The sequence below is a fragment of the Triturus cristatus genome, chromosome 6 (genome assembly GCF_964204655.1).
Source record: "Triturus cristatus chromosome 6, aTriCri1.1, whole genome shotgun sequence".
NCBI lineage: Eukaryota > Metazoa > Chordata > Amphibia > Caudata > Salamandridae > Triturus > Triturus cristatus.
Window position 1 is genome coordinate 530268726 of NC_140589.1, and position 16975 is coordinate 530285700.

Here is a 16975-nt window from a genome sequence, read left to right on the forward strand (position 1 = left end):
GCTAAATGGCCGCATGGATAGCATATCAGCTAAATTGGATGGGCAGGTTGCGCGGATGGAGGCAGCGGAGCAGAGGATTTCGGATGCGGAGGATGGCTTACAACATGTGGCTGCTAAAACTACAGACATGGAAAAAATACTGGCGCTCATTAAAGATAAGAATGAGGATATTGAAGCGCGCTCGAGGCGTAACAACATACGCATTTTAGGCTTGCCGGAATCAACAAATGTGGGGCGACTAGACGAATATGTCGAAAAGCTGCTGAAGGACGTATGTGGGCCGGAAACCCTATCCAACATGCTGGTGGTGGAACGCGCGCACAGATCTCTGGCGGCGCGACCGCCCCAGGGGGCTCCGCTGCGACCCATTATCGCGCGGCTTCTCAATTTTAGGGATCGAGACACGGTGCTGCGTGTGGCCCGCCAAAAAGGAAAAGTACACTATCAAGGAAACTAACTTTCGTTCTATCCAGACTTTACAGCTTCGGTCCAAGCCGCGAGAAAAGAGTTTAACGGTGTAAAGAAACTGCTGCTGCAAGACCAAGTGCCGTATGCTATGTTGTACCCTGCGCGGTTGCGAATTGGAGAAGAAAGCGCAATGAAGATATTTAGTAACCCAAAACTAGCTATGGACTATGTGCGGACTCTGCGGCGCCAGAAACAAGCATCGGGACATACCTCTGATGTAGAGTAATATTGTTGAATTATGTGCTCTGCTAGTTATTTTTTTCTTCCCTGATATTCTGGATTGCAGAACGATGAAGGTATGAACACTACCAGGTTTACTCGCTGGGAGCTGGAGTACTCCCATTTGTTCCTTAAGCATTGGGTTGCAAGAGACAAGGGCACTGTTTCAGATAATGTGTAAAGGGATTATTCGCAAGGGGTGGTTACAAACGAATGATTGGCTGTCGCTGGGGCTTCATAGGGAGGTATTGAAGGGGTGATAACGGGAGTACACTATGTGATACGGCACAGGAGTGGGGTCTGTAGATCCAGTTTGCTGATGTTAAGTGACGAGCAGGTGAGAAACCCGGGTGCTTGCAAGGAGATCAGAAGCATATGTTATAAATGGGATCGGGAGGGTGCACCAGCGGCAGTATAATTTGGAGGCGGCCCTCTCCCTCTAGGAAGGGAGAGAGTATCGCGTCAATACGGTCCCCCCTAAGGGAATACCCCACCTTGTTTTGGGGATGGAAAATGTGTTGTTGGATGGGGTAGTTATAACAGGATTTGTCTTTGGCGCATTGGGGTTGCCAAAGTGGGAGGGGGAGGGGGAAGGCTATGGACCTTTGTTGGGGTTGTTGTAAGTTTGGATGCAGAGAACGCGGACACAGATTCACCAGTGCGGGTGGGATGCTTATTAATATCAGAAATTCTGTGCAGTTATAGACGGGACAGCAGGGGTATTGAGTGAAAGGTACAACTGTATAACATGGAATATCCGTGGGCTCAACACTCCGAGAAAGGTTAGACAAGTATTAGCGTACCTAGATAGGCATAAAATTCATATTGCATTGTTGCAGGAAACGCACTTATCCACACAAAGAGAGGCTAATATTGCACGAAGGTGGGCGGGATACCGGCTAGCGTCTTCATTTTCTACATACGCCAGGGGGGTTCTCATTCTGATAAAGAAAGGCATATCATTCCACCCACTTCGGACAAAGACCGATAGCGAAGGCGGTTGGGCTCTAGTGCAGGGCAAGTTGGGAAACACATTGATTACGCTCATTAATGTCTATGGTTCAGTAATAGATGTGCCACAGCCGTACATACAACTGTTGGGAGTGCTCCGAACGTGGCCGGATATGGTGACATTATGGGGGGGTGATTTTAACACGCATCTTGATCCGATTCTAGAGAAGTTCATTCCCGACGGGGTGCGTACTGTCAAAGTTGCGCAATGTGTGCGTAATGCTATGATGGAAATGGGCTTGGTGGACGTGTGGAGGCTGCGGAACGCTGCTGACAGAATAGGTACACATGTGACGCCGGTACATCACAGCTGGTCCAGATTAGACTACTGGCTACTGAATGACGAAGCTAGCAGCTGGGTCACACAGGTTTACAACTTGCCGCGCACGCTTTCGGATCACAACCCAATAGTGCTAGAAGTTCAATTACCAACTAACACGCACTTCCCCTTTACTTGGAGATTCAGAGCCGAGGCATTGCTTGATCCTATATACGAAGATGCCATAAGGCAGGCCATTACGCAATATTTTGCGCAAAATGTAGGGTCAGTTGATAGCTCAGCCATATTGTGGGAGGCATTCAAGGTCACAATCCGGGGGATATGCATGAGTACAACTTCAGGGATTCTGAGGGACCTTAGAGGTCAGTTGACGAAGCTTGAGGCGCAATTGAGCGGACTTGAGGCGCAATACGCTACAGACGCAGCGGCCACCTGCTACATGCCTTGTTAAAGGAATACGATAAACTTGCAGACTCCGAGATACGGTACAAATCACGTCGGCATGTAGCCAGAGCCTATGGTGAGGCTGGGCGCCCGGGCAAGCGGCTGGCCGAAACTGTCGGTTTAGAACTCATTACGATCCTATTCACAAGATAGTGGATACAAATGGGGAGGAACATTATCAGCCGCGAGATATAGTGGAACAGTTTAGAACCTTCTATGGGGAACTCTATACCTCTAGGGGCACCTGTGATGAATCGGCGTTGACTGAATATCTGGAGGGGATCTCGTGTGTGTGGTTGGCGGATGGTCACCGTGAATACCTTGGACGGCCCATAGAGGAGTCGGACATTAAAGAGGCCATCAAATCTCTACCTAATAACAAGGCCCCTGGTCCAGACGGGCTTACGTCGGAATTCTACAAACACTACATGGATATCCTTGCCCCGTATCTTCTAGAGATGTATGCGGAGGCTCATGAATCAGGGAGACTACCGCCTTCGCTTCGGCAAGCGCTTATTATCACACTTCTAAAAAAAGATAAAGACCCGGCAATGTGCGAATCGTATCGGCCTCTATCGTTGATAAACTTAGACGCCAAAATACTGGCGAAAATATTGGCCACTAGACTGCAACCACTGCTCCCGGTCAAAGTACTGCCTGACCAGGCCGGCTTTGTTCCGGGGCGTTCTACGTCCAATAACCTCCGCACGATATTCGCCATGTATCATATTTTAAATCCTGATCTTCAAGCTGCTGCGGTTATGCTTGATCCTGCTAAGGCCTTTGATTCCATTGAATGGGGATATATGTTTTATATACTGCGGAGAATGGGTCTTCCTAATGTTTTTATACGCTGGCTGCAAATACTTTATACAGACACGTCGGCGAGAGTTAGAGTTGGTGGCCTCACTTCGGACCCTTTGTGTATAAATCGGGGTACAAGGCAGGGTTGCCCATTATCGCCTCTACTGTTCGCTCTTGTGCTCGAGCCGCTTGCCTGTATTCTTCGTCAGTGACAGAGACAGTCAGCACTTAATTTTAATCAGCGACCGGTTGGGATCTCCATGTACGCAGACGACAAGGTCCTTTTTATAGGGGACCCGCAGACCCACCTTTCGCAAGTGCTGCGAGAGTACATTCGGTTTGGACTTTTTTTCAGGACTCACGATCAACTGGGACAAATCGGTGATAATCCCATTAACATTATGCACACGCCCCGCCCCCCCCTTAGAATATCCTTTGATCTGGACAACTGATCCAGTCAAATACTTAGGGATCTGGGTGCATCGGGATCCTGAGGTAGAGGGGTGGGTGCATCTCCCTCTATCTTTGTTGGATAGGATTGCGGTGCTGAAAATGGTAGTTCTCCCTCGTTTTTTGTACTTATTCTGTAACATTCCAATTCCTCTGACTAGGCATTTTTTTGATGCGGTTAGGACACAAATGTTAAAATTAATGTGGGGAGGGAAACAGGTGAGAATTAGCTGGGCTACATTGACGCTTCCATACGCCAGGGGGGATTCAGTGCACCCGATCTATACATTTATTACTTATGTGCGCAGGCTCACTACGCTTATTATTGGTTTCGCCCACATGACTTTACCCCGCATTTGGCGGTGGAGGACGGGGATGCACATCCCATACCGCTGTCGGGAATACTCACTCATGTCAACAGAGGTACACCTAAGCGGGAGATCAATACAGTTGATGCGACGGTGGGCACGTGGCTAGCGATCGGGCGGGTGGCGGGAAAGCTCCCTATCTATGCGCCCGCGCTGCCGCTAGCCGGACATGCAGCGCTGTCTGTAATGCAGGAGACTGGCCCCATTAGGGCGTTTAAAGAAGTAGGTATACCGCATATGCGCGACGTATACTCCGAGGGCAGATGCGCGCTAGCTACTGAACTAGAGTTTATCAGTAACCCCACGCCATTATTTATCTACACTACACATCGCCTAAGGCGCGCCTTACAAAATCACTATCCGGGGTTCCCGGCCGAACCCCCGACCCTCCTCTCTCTGCAGTTGTTGCTAGTAACTCCCACGAAGAAGAAACTGATCACAAAACTGTACAAATTGATACAGGAGGAAGCAATAAGAGGGGCGGATAGGGGTCTGGAGCGGTGGAACTCCGTATTAGAAACCCCTCTAACGGAGAAAAACTGGGTACAAATCTGCAGTCTGACGGGGACTCTTTCGCCCAATGGCAATTTAAGAATCATACATCTGAAACTTTTACACCAGGTCTACCATACTCCTTTCAAATTGTATAAAATGGGACTTCGAGATTCAGCGCAATGTAGTAGGTGTGGGCGCGACGACGCAGATTTCTGTCATCTTGCATGGGATTGCATAGCAGTGTACACATACTGGAAGGAGATACTCAGTCATATACATAAGATGACAGGCGTTGAAATTCAGTGCACACCGACTGCGTGCTTGCTTTGCTATGTCCCGCAGCTGAAGGGTGCGTTGGGTAAGTTTGTGCGTGTTGCTCTTTTACTAGCCAAGAGGCGTGTTGCTATGACATGGGAGGGCCGTCTCAGCCCCCGGATAGTAGATTGGATTAAAGACTTAATATATTGTAGGGAAACTCTTGCAACATATACGGAGGAATTGCCTGGTACATCTAGGCCTAAGGATATCTGGGACCCGCTTAGGCAATACTTACTGTTTCATGCCACTGCTGATGCTACCCCGTCTTAAGTTAACCATTATAAACGGATCTGATGGCGGGGACGGTGAGAATTTGTTTGAAAGTCAATGATTTGTATGTCAATGGTAGGCTGGATATGTACTGTAAAGCATTCGCACTAGATTTGCATCTCACGCTCGGGTTTGTTTTGTTTTCTTTTGCATTATGCGCCCTGCGAGGCGGAAATGTGTGCTGTGTTCACTGACTTTTGTGGAATTTCAGTAAAAACAATAAAAAAAATAAAAAAATATATATATAAACAGAAGTATTAATCTACTGCCTCTATTCAATGGCTCATGTACGTCTCTGACAAGGAAAACGTATTCATCCAATATGCCTTGCAGGATGGTGTATACCATGTGGGCCCTTTTTTTGCTAGATGGGTACACTGTAAATGATGTACCAACTGCCTATGAATACAACGGTTGCTTTTAGCACGCTTGGCCCCATTGCTACAAACCCCACAAGTTTAATAAGCTGTTGGGTACCAAATTTGAACACTTGCACAGGCGTACTCTGTTAAAGGCATAATATGTTGAAACTGTGGTTTTGTTCTGAAGATACCTCTGGGAGCATGGGTGGCTAGATATGTTAACATCAAATATAGAACTCTGATCCTTCATTAAGAGAAATGAGTTACCCAAAACTTTGGAGCCCTGCGACACCTTATATGGGGGTCGTACAAATGCTATACAGTTGTACAGGGCCGCGGGAGAGGGTCAGAAAATACATTACTACGATTTTACGAGTCTATATCCATTTCTGAACAAGAAGAAGTTCTACCTCTTAGACCACCCCAGTATCAGATATAGGGACTTTAAAGCCATAGACAAACACTTAGGTTAGTTAAATGTCAATTCTTCCCACCGCAAAGGCTTTACTTCCCCATACTACCATACAGAGTCGATGGTAAGCTAATGTTCTCCTGTGTTCGGACATGCGCTGATCATATAGAGTCTAGCAGAATGTAGACACACTGAGGTGCAAAGGGTGCTCACCGGGACCTGGTCTAGCATTGAGGTACAACAATACCTAGAGAAAGGATACCGACTTGGAAAAACACATGAAATTTGGCACTTTGAGAGGACTACAACCCAACTCTTTTCTGAGTATATTAATTTATTTCTCAGAGACAAGCAGGAGGCATCTGGGTTTCCAGAATGGTGCATTAATGAACCTCAAAGCAAAACTACATCGATGATTACTACTCTCACTAGTGTATATGCTTGAGACCAGAGTTAATCGAAGTCAACTTTACCAGATGACAGCTAGCCAAGCTTTGTCTCAATTTTTTAGAGGGAATATTTGCACTGTGTACAAACTTGTCAAACACAACCATCATCACAGATCTGAATAACTGATTAAATATCTTTTTGTGCCGTGTTACGAGGTGTCCAGCTGTGAGTTTATCGATGCCGAAACCACAACGCTGTGATGGAAATACACAAAAGAGTATTCCACAACTTGTAACAATATAAACATCTTCATAGCCTTTTTCACAACCACTCACAATATGATGGATAAACTTCAGGAACTGTGTCTGTATCACAATACCAACTCTGTTGTTTTTGTTAGCATATTAGGGGATGATGATCCCCAACTCAGTGGTTATCTAGGCGATTTGATGAGCTAGCTAGAAAAGGATGTATACATAGTTGAGTTCACGTCCCAAAACCTATTTTACAGAACTTCTAACAATGCAGTATGTATGAAAGTCAAAGGCATCACCTCAAATATAAACAACAGTGTCAAAATCAATTTTGACAGTCTAAAGGATCTGGTGAATGAATACTCTACCTCGAGTGAAAATGATAAAACAATCGTTGTAAAACAACCTATCTTAGTTCAGTCCAAAAAATGATGGGAATTTACAAAGCATATACACACAAAAACCCTTTTATTCAAAAGGGGAGGGAACAGGAGGCTACGGGGCAGTCAGGGTAAGCTGGCCTCCATAAGACATGTATCAACGCAGCCATTTCATAAAACCTTGCATGTAGGGTTTGTTAAACGGGTCCTGACTGAAGACTACAAAACCCTACTGTACGGTTATGGAAGGTGCATTAGAGTCTCGCAACCTCAACTATGGACACCAGGTTGCAGCACCCATTCTCCTGCGTTCTAGCAGGCCCCTCAAATTGCGGTAAAAGCTATTTTATAAAGACACTATTAAAAAATGCTCCTAGTGTTTTATCCCAAACCTATAACACTATTGTTTGGCTTTATTTGTGCTGGCAAGATCTTTATACTGAACTATCCCTAAGGTTCTCACACCTCAAATTTATAGAAGGCATACCAAATAATCTCAAAGGCAATGCATTGTTACCTACAGGCCTTGTAACATAGTGATTGTAGATGACCTTATGAGCGAAGGTGGGCATCACCATGAGCTAGAGAAAGCTTTTACTCAATATTCACACCATCGCAATCCAAGCATATGTTGCATCGTGCAGAACAGTCGTTCTATAGCTCTCAAAGTCTCAGACGTGGTTTTTTTTAAACCCAGAGACAAACAACAGATATCCATTATGGCTAAACAGATGTACCTGGAAGCACCCAGTTTTTCTTGGAAGCTTTTAACAACACTCCCGAAAAACCTTGTGGTTACTTACTGGTAGACTTAAAACCCTATACTCTAAAAGACTACAGGCTGCATGCTGGTATTTTCCCACCCGATCTCCCCATTACTTAGACACTTACAACCAAGCCCAAAACCTATAAAAAGAATTGCTAAAGAGTATCCTGTAACATTTCCACTATAGACTTTATAATACCCAATATTGACCATGTTGTTGCTTCTATGCCGTAATCTGGCCCTCCTGAAAATGCTAGTCACAGCTAGCCTCCAGCAAAGAAAGGCCATCCTGTGTGAGGCTTTGGATGACTTAGTGGCTGCCATTTCAGAAATCGGCCTAAACACCATAAAAAAGTAATGTCCCTTTATCAGAGCACCAGTTCTATGTTTTGAAGAAGAAACACCACCTAATGAAGAAGCTCAGTAATAAAAGGGCTATTCTCATTTCTAAGAAGAAACTGGTGAAGCAGTAGGGAGGTTTTATAGGTTCTTTGTTGGGCAACCTCCTAACCAGGAACTAATGGATTATGCCAAATAGATATACTTGTTACCACAGCAGCAGTTGGAACAGTTGGTGATGTCTACAGCCGACACCTGGGATATCCCGAAAAATGAGATGCAGTGCCTGAATACCGAGCTCAAAGACATTTTGAGCTGTACTGATTTAAAACTTTATGACAAAGCAGGTCTTTACTCTAGCGCTCAAAACTTTATAAAATATTTCAAGAAGGGGAATGCAGAAAAAAATAGGTTGACTCTATATGCCCCTGACTCTGAATAGCCTCCACCACCCTCATCAATCCCTCAATAACCACCATCATCCTCAGATATCATTGCTGAAGAGCTTTTAAAAAATATAAGTCAATGGTACAGAGGATCCGCAGAAATGTTGCTAAGTAAAATCAGGTTTTAAAGACCTGTCCTCATGGATTGAGAGAGGCGAATTCCTCTGCAAAGGTCAACCGGTTGTTGGATCCCACATGTATGACCTAGTCAAATTTCTTACACAACTGAAAACATTAATGCTCCAAGAAAGCGCCTAGAGGTTAGAACAGTTTCTGCGAAGCTCTGCAGAACTCAACATTGATTTGAGATAGTCAGTAATGCTGAACACAGGCAGATGCTTGAAAGTTTGAAAGATTAGCTACTCCAACACCTGTTGATTTTAACACCCGCCCTAAGATGCCAGCATCCTCTTTCTTACCCCAGCTATCCACCTCTTGGATCACTGAGTCTCCTCCTCTGGAACCGTAAAAAAAGACATTGTCCAAAATAAACACATGTTAAATGTCTGATGATTCTTTTGACTTTTGAACCTATTTATATATGTGCCTGTGTCTGTGTGTATAGTTTTGCCATAGTTAATATTTTGATGTCTTTCTTCTTTTATAGTTATACTTATAGTAAGTTTATCAGTGTGATGCGTGTACTACTGCTAGCGTGGAGACTTGTCTCCTCAGTTCTAGGTCGATGGTTCTTGTTAAGCAGCATGAGAGGTAAGGAACTCAATTCACCCACGCAGAAACAGAAAGTTCTCAGTAACTCAGGTCCAAAACTAGGTAGTTGTTAGTCAATTTATTGTAGGTTTTGAAACAGATCCAAATATATCAGTCTAAGGCATAATGGTATAGAAGTACAGACAAAATAGGATGAAGTCAAACCTCTGGAACGGATTCACCCTATATAACAAAAAGGAAACTACAAGTTCTGTTACAGCCACGTAGGCTATTAGGAGGCTTAAATGTAAGTTAGATTGCATTTAACTTTTTGGAAGAAATATTCCCTAAGTTCCCTAACTATCCCTACACTATGAAAAGGGAAATCTAGACTAAGCATGGTTCAAGGAAAGCATAAAAAGGTGTCAGTTGTCAGAGTCCACCTTAGAGAAACTCTAACAGTGGTCATGTAGCCTAGTGCCACAATCACCAAGAGAGGTCTGTACCTCAAAACTTCTGCAAGAAGAGTGTCAGCTATCCCTAACTTCATTAGTATAAAGCAGCCATCCAATACTGGCACCTCCAAACTTTAAAGTAATTTTCCATTATCCCAGAAGCCTTCATTAATTCCTTTCTCCACCTTCTGATTCACACTGTAAACTTCCCTCATGTCCTTGGTGTCATCTCCATCTCCCACAAGAATTTATTCCGTCTTCGCTATTGCATTCCTTCCCAGGCCTAACTATCAACTAAACAAAGGTCCTATCTCTAAACTAATGGTGTCTTGTCCACCTGCAGTGGGAACACAAATACATGCAACATTTCACAGTACAAGCAAAATAACATTACATGCTAGTCAGGGAAACGACCTGTGCCCCCCACAGACGGACGCTCCCCTTCACCGCTCTGCTGACCTACCTGCCTCCGCTGCCTGACGCCTGATTGCCGCATCCTTCACTTACCTGCCTCCGCTGCCTGACGCCTGACTGCCGCCGCCGCATTTTTTAATTATTTATTTTTTTCTCCTCACTTACCTGACGCCGCTGCCTGCCTCCTGCTCCCAGGTAACGCCTGCTGCCTTCTGGCCGCCCCCCACGCCGCTGCCTGTACTCCTCTCGCTAGCTGACCCCCGCTGCTCACCTGGTCACTCCTGGTGTCCGCCGCTTCCCGCCGTTTTCCCGCCGCCGCTGCCCCAGGCGCACCCTCCCAGTCCCGCCTCCACCTACTGTCCCACCCCCCTCTCCCTGCCCATTGGCCACCCCGCTCCCGCCTCCCGCTGACCCTCCCTCCCGGCTCCTTATTTAAGGGGACCCTGCGGGCTGGTCAGTGCGACCCTTGTGCCCCCCACAGACGGACGCTCCCCTCCACCGCTCTGCTGACCTACCTGCCTCCGCTGCCTGACGCCTGATTGCCGCATCCTTCACTTACCTGCCTCCGCTGCCTGACGCCTGACTGCCACCGCCGCATTTTTTAATTATTTATTTTTTTCTCCTCACTTACCTGACGCCGCTGCCTGCCTCCTGCTCCCAGGTAACGCCTGCTGCCTCCTGGCCGCCCCCCACGCCGCTGCCTGTACTCCTCTCGCTAGCTGACCCCCGCTGCTCACCTGGTCACTCCTGGTGTCCGCCGCTTCCCGCCGTTTTCCCGCCGCCGCTGCCCCAGGCGCACCCTCCCAGTCCCGCCTCCACCTACTGTCCCGCCCCCCCTCCCTGCCCATTGGCCACCCCGCTCCCGCCTCCCGCTGACCCTCCCTCCCGGCTCCTTATTTAAGGGGACCCTGCGGGCTGGTCAGTGCGACCCCTGTGCCCCCCACAGACGGACGCTCCCCTCCACCGCTCTGCTGACCTACCTGCCTCCGCTGCCTGACGCCTGATTGCCGCATCCTTCACTTACCTGCCTCCGCTGCCTGACGCCTGACTGCCGCCGCCGCATTTTTTAATTATTTATTTTTTTCTCCTCACTTACCTGACGCCGCTGCCTGCCTCCTGCTCCCAGGTAACGCCTGCTGCCTCCTGGCCGCCCCCCACGCCGCTGCCTGTACTCCTCTCGCTAGCTGACCCCCGCTGCTCACCTGGTCACTCCTGGTGTCCGCCGCTTCCCGCCGTTTTCCCGCCGCCGCTGCCCCAGGCGCACCCTCCCAGTCCCGCCTCCACCTACTGTCCCGCCCCCCCTCCCTGCCCATTGGCCACCCCGCTCCCGCCTCCCGCTGACCCTCCCTCCCGGCTCCTTATTTAAGGGGACCCTGCGGGCTGGTCAGTGCGACCCCTGTGCCCCCCACAGACGGACGCTCCCCTCCACCGCTCTGCTGACCTACCTGCCTCCGCTGCCTGATGCCTGATTGCCGCATCCTTCACTTACCTGCCTCCGCTGCCTGACGCCTGACTGCCGCCGCCGCATTTTTAAATTATTTATTTTTTTCTCCTCACTTACCTGACGCCGCTGCCTGCCTCCTGCTCCCAGGTAACGCCTGCTGCCTCCTGGCCGCCCCCCACGCCACTGCCTGTACTCCTCTCGCTAGCTGACCCCCGCTGCTCACCTGGTCACTCCTGGTGTCCGCCGCTTCCCGCCGTTTTCCCGCCGCCGCTGCCCCAGGCGCACCCTCCCTGTCCCGCCTCCACCTACTGTCCCGCCCCCCCTCCCTGCCCATTGGCCACCCCGCTCCCGCCTCCCGCTGACCCTCCCTCCCGGCTCCTTATTTAAGGGGACCCTGCGGGCTGGTCAGTGCGACCCCTGTGCCCCCCACAGACGGACGCTCCCCTCCACCGCTCTGCTGACCTACCTGCCTCCACTGCCTGACGCCTGATTGCCGCATCCTTCACTTACCTGCCTCCGCTGCCTGACGCCTGACTGCCGCCGCCGCATTTTTTAATTATTTATTTTTTTCTCCTCACTTACCTGACGCCGCTGCCTGCCTCCTGCTCCCAGGTAACGCCTGCTGCCTCCTGGCCGCCCCCCACGCCGCTGCCTGTACTCCTCTCGCTAGCTGACCCCCGCTGCTCACCTGGTCACTCCTGGTGTCCGCCGCTTCCCGCCGTTTTCCCGCCGCCGCTGCCCCAGGCGCACCCTCCCAGTCACGCCTCCACCTACTGTCCTGCCCCCCCTCCCTGCCCATTGGCCACCCCGCTCCCGCCTCCCGCTGACCCTCCCTCCCGGCTCCTTATTTATGACACCCCTTCAGCGACCGCGCAGCGGACGCACGCAGCGGGCGCGCCTTATGTGCGCCGAAGGTGCGCCAAAGGTAAGCCCGTCTGCGCCCGTCCGTGCCTGGACCGCGCCCAGCGCCAGACCCCCTGGCCCCCGCGCTCAGCGCCAGAACCCCCGCAGGACCTACGACTTCGCCACGCTCATCGCACTCAACACCGCCCGAACCCCCGGATGCTACCAAGCAACCCCACGACGCACCCATGGACCCTTCGTCTGCCGATCCTGCAACTTCTCCTGCCTCCGATCCTGCACCGCACCCGCCAGAACTGGAAGCAGTAACCACCTGAAGTGCATCCTGCTCAACACCCGCTCCGTCCACAGACACGCCGTCGAGCTCTGGAACCTCCTCGACACCGCATCCCCAGACGTCGCCTTCCTCACGGAAACCTGGATGAACGCCTCCTCAGCCCCCGACATCGCCATAGCCATCCCGGACGGCTACAAGATCATCAGGAAGGACCGCGTCAACCAGGCCGGAGGAGGCATCGCCATCGTACACAAGAGCACCATTCGCATCTCGGCTGACTCCATCGACACATTCGGCGCTGCCGAATACCTCCACTTCCAGGTCCGCACCGACCCCAAGACGACCCTCAGAGGCACCCTCATCTACAGACCCCCGGGACCGCGGGCACAGTTCTGCGATGACATCACGGACTTCATCAGCCCACACGCCCTCCACTCCACCGACTACATCCTCCTCGGGGACCTCAACTTCCACCTGGAGAACAACAACGACCACAACTCCACCACCCTGCTGGACAACCTCGCCAACCTCGGACTCCAACAACTGGTCAACACCCCCACGCACCACGCCAGCCACATGCTCGATCCAATCTTCTCCTCCAGCAAGCACGTCTCCTTCAGTCACTCCACCGGGCTCCACTGGACCGATCACAGCTGCGTCCATTTCAGCTTCACAAAGAACACGACCCACCACCACCCGAAGCAGGCCCCACACCGAAACTGGAGCAAGATCACCGCCGACCAGCTCACCATCTCCCTCAGCCAGAATCCCCCCGGCAGGACAACGGACCCTAACACTGCAGCCTGCAACTTCACACAGTGGCTGTCCGCAACCGCCGACAACCTCGCCCCACTGAAGGACCCACTTACCAGGCCCAGGAGCAAGAAGGCCCCCTGGTTCACCGACGAACTCAAGGACTCCAAGAAGGCCTGCCGCACCCTGGAGAAGGCCTGGCTCCTCGACAAGACCGCCGACAACATGACCGCCCTCAAGCTCGCCACCCGCAGACATCACCAGCTCATCCGCACCACCAAGAAGAAATCACTGAAGGAACGATTGGACAGGAACGCCCATGACAGCAAGGAGCTTTTCAACATCGTCAAGGAATTCTCCAACCCCAGCACTGGCAACAACGACATCGCCCCCTCACAGGACCTCTGCGACTCCCTCGCCTCGTACTTCCACCGCAAGATCGCCGACATCCACAACAGCTTCGGCGCACACCCCCCGCGCCCATCGGTCGAACCCACGCACCCAGCCGCCACCCTCCAGACATGGACCGAGGTGACCCCTGAAGATACTACTCGCATCATGAACACCATCCACTCCGGATCCCCGACCGACCCATACCCTCACCACGTCTTCAACAAAGCGGCCCCCACCATCGCACCCCACCTCCGAGACATCATCAACGCCTCCTTCGACACAGCAACCTTCCCGGAGAGCTGGAAGCACGCTGAACTCAGCGCCCTGCTGAAGAAACCAACAGCGGACCCGACCGACCTCAAGAACTTCCGCCCCATCTCGCTCCTTCCCTTCCCGGCCAAAGTCATCGAAAAGGTCGTCAACAAGCAACTGGCCGCCTTCCTCGAGACGAACGGTTCCCTCGATCCATCACAGTCCGGATTCAGAACCAACCACAGCACCGAGACCGCCCTCATCGCAGCCACGGACGACATCCGAACCCTGCTCGACAACGGTGAAACAGCAGCACTCATCCTCCTAGACCTCTCCGCAGCATTCGATACGGTCTGTCACCGCACCCTAGTACAATGCCTCCACGACACCGGCATCCAAGGGAAGGCCCTGGACTGGGTCACCTCATACCTCTCCGGAAGAACACAGAGGGTACGCCTGCCCCCGTACCGCTCGGAGGCCACCACAGTCATCTGCGGCGTCCCGCAAGGATCATCACTCAGCCCTACGCTCTTCAACATCTAGATGAAACCTCTAGCGGCCATCGCTCGCCAACACAACCTGAACATAATCTCCTACGCCGACGACACCCAGCTGATCCTCTCCCTCACCAGAGACCCCGACACCGCCAAAGCAAACCTCCACGAAGGGATGAGAGATGTCGCCGAATGGATGAAAGACAGCCGCCTAAAGCTGAACACGGACAAGACAGAAGTCCTGATCCTGGGATCATCACCCTCCGCGTGGGACGACTCCTGGTGGCCCCCGGCCCTAGGCACCGTACCCAAACCAACAGACCACGCACGCAACCTGGGCTTCATCCTGGACTCCACCCTTTCAATGACCAGACAAGTCAACGCCGTCTCCTCATCCTGCTTCCTCACACTCCGCATGCTCCGCAAGATCTTCCAATGGATTCCGACCGAGACGAGGAAAACGGTCACCCAGGCCCTCGTCACCAGCAGGCTGGACTATGGAAACGCCCTCTACGCCGGAACAACAGCCAAACTTCAGAAGAGACTCCAGCGCATCCAGAACGCCTCTGCCCGACTCATCCTGGACATCCCTAGACGCAGCCACATCTCGAGCCACCTCAGAGACCTGCACTGGCTCCCGGTCAACAAAAGGATCACGTTCAGAATCCTCACCCACGCACACAAATCCCTCCACGACCTGGGCCCAAGGTACCTCAACGACTGCCTGACCTTCTACACACCCACCCGCCAGCTACGATCCGCGAACCTGGCCCTCGCCGTGGTCCCCCGCTTCCAGAGAGTCACCGCCGGAGGAAGATCGTTCTCCTATCAGGCTGCGAAGACATGGAACTCCCTGCCGGTCCACCTGCGGCTGACCCGGGACCACCTCGCCTTCAGGTAACAGCTCAAGACCTGGCTGTTCGAGCAGTAGCAGACCCCACTCCCCAAGCGCCTTGAGACCCGTCCGGGTGAGTAGTGCGCGATATAAATGCCATGATTGATTGAATTACAATTCAGGCCTACTGCTTTAGCTAAATTAGCATCAGACGTATTTCAATGCAGCTGCTCTGCGACACGCAAAACATGTTTTACTATCCACAATATCATGGATACCCATGCTCTACTACATTATTATGACAATAATATAATCTATCTCACAAACACATTTACTGATAGATTATTGTTGGGTGTTATGGTGAAGTTCGGAGTTGTCACTTAAATTGCTAATGCACATAATATGCATGTAAGATAAACGTTTACGACATCTTGAGCATAAACCCTTTCGATTCAAAATGAGTACACAGAATATACGTGAGTGTAGGTTACTCAAGATTATAATGCACTCCTATGATAACTATTAAAAGAAATCTGAAACAAAACAAAGCGTAAAACTACGCTTCTCCAATACAAAAAAACTGTTTTGTAAATAAACCTTTTAACTTTTCTAAGTGTTTCTGTCATCTTTTAAAAACATTTTAAATGTGTCCTTGCATCAGAATAATGATGCTGAGCCTGCATTCAAGTTTTTATTCTTTTATTTTACACAGTCACCCTTACACAGGAGGTGTTATATAACCTCAGGGCCTGATTCACAAAGGCAATCTGAGACAAAAGTCTGACTTTACAACTTTTGGTATTCACAGAGGTCATTTATGAGTCGTATCTTTAAGTCCAGTCTGGCCGGAATCTCCAGCTAGGGCAGTAGGCCATACTATCCGGCTCGGGCCGGATGAAGTGTAATCAATGGGCCAGAATGCAATTTTTACAAAAAGGAACATTAGGAACGTGTGATAAATGGTAGAGGAGCTCATGAAAATCAGTTTGGGCAGGGAAAAGGAAATGCCCAGACACTACATCATATCCCAGAAAGGTTTGCTCCTTTGCATCATGGTACACGCAGTCCGCAATTTGCCCTTCCCTCAGTGTTGACTGTAGTGTAAACAATATAGTCAACACTGAGGGGAGAGCAAAACCCTTAGGGGCCTATCAGGATGGCGGGCGGACTTTCGTCGTTGTTATTTTCCTAGTAAGGCTCGGTGAGTTTCGTGCCCTTACTCTAATCTAACCTTGACCACAGACATTTTCCCAAAATGAAAGATGTAAAGAGCACAATTTACAGCCACACAGTTATTTTTACCCTGTGTGCCCATGGACGATTTCACACAAGTTCCCATTGTGCAAGAGGACGGGTGTCGGAAGGCGGGAGGAAAGTCTGAGAGTATCAAGGTACGAGTGAGGAGGATGGGTCATCGTGTGTGTGGTCCCCTGACACCATCTAGGCTCCTCACATGGTCATTTCATCTTGCTTCATTTCTTTGGAGATGAATTATCAAACTGGAGGAGGAAGAACCAGCCTGCACCTGGAAACCATCCTGCGCCCAGAGCCTAAATTTCCTCCCTCGGTGTTAACACTGTTTATCATTCATCACTGAGGAAGATGAATCCTGTTTCTCCAAAGATTACGTTTTATTTATTGAGAATGGATGCCAGTGCCGATTGGACTCC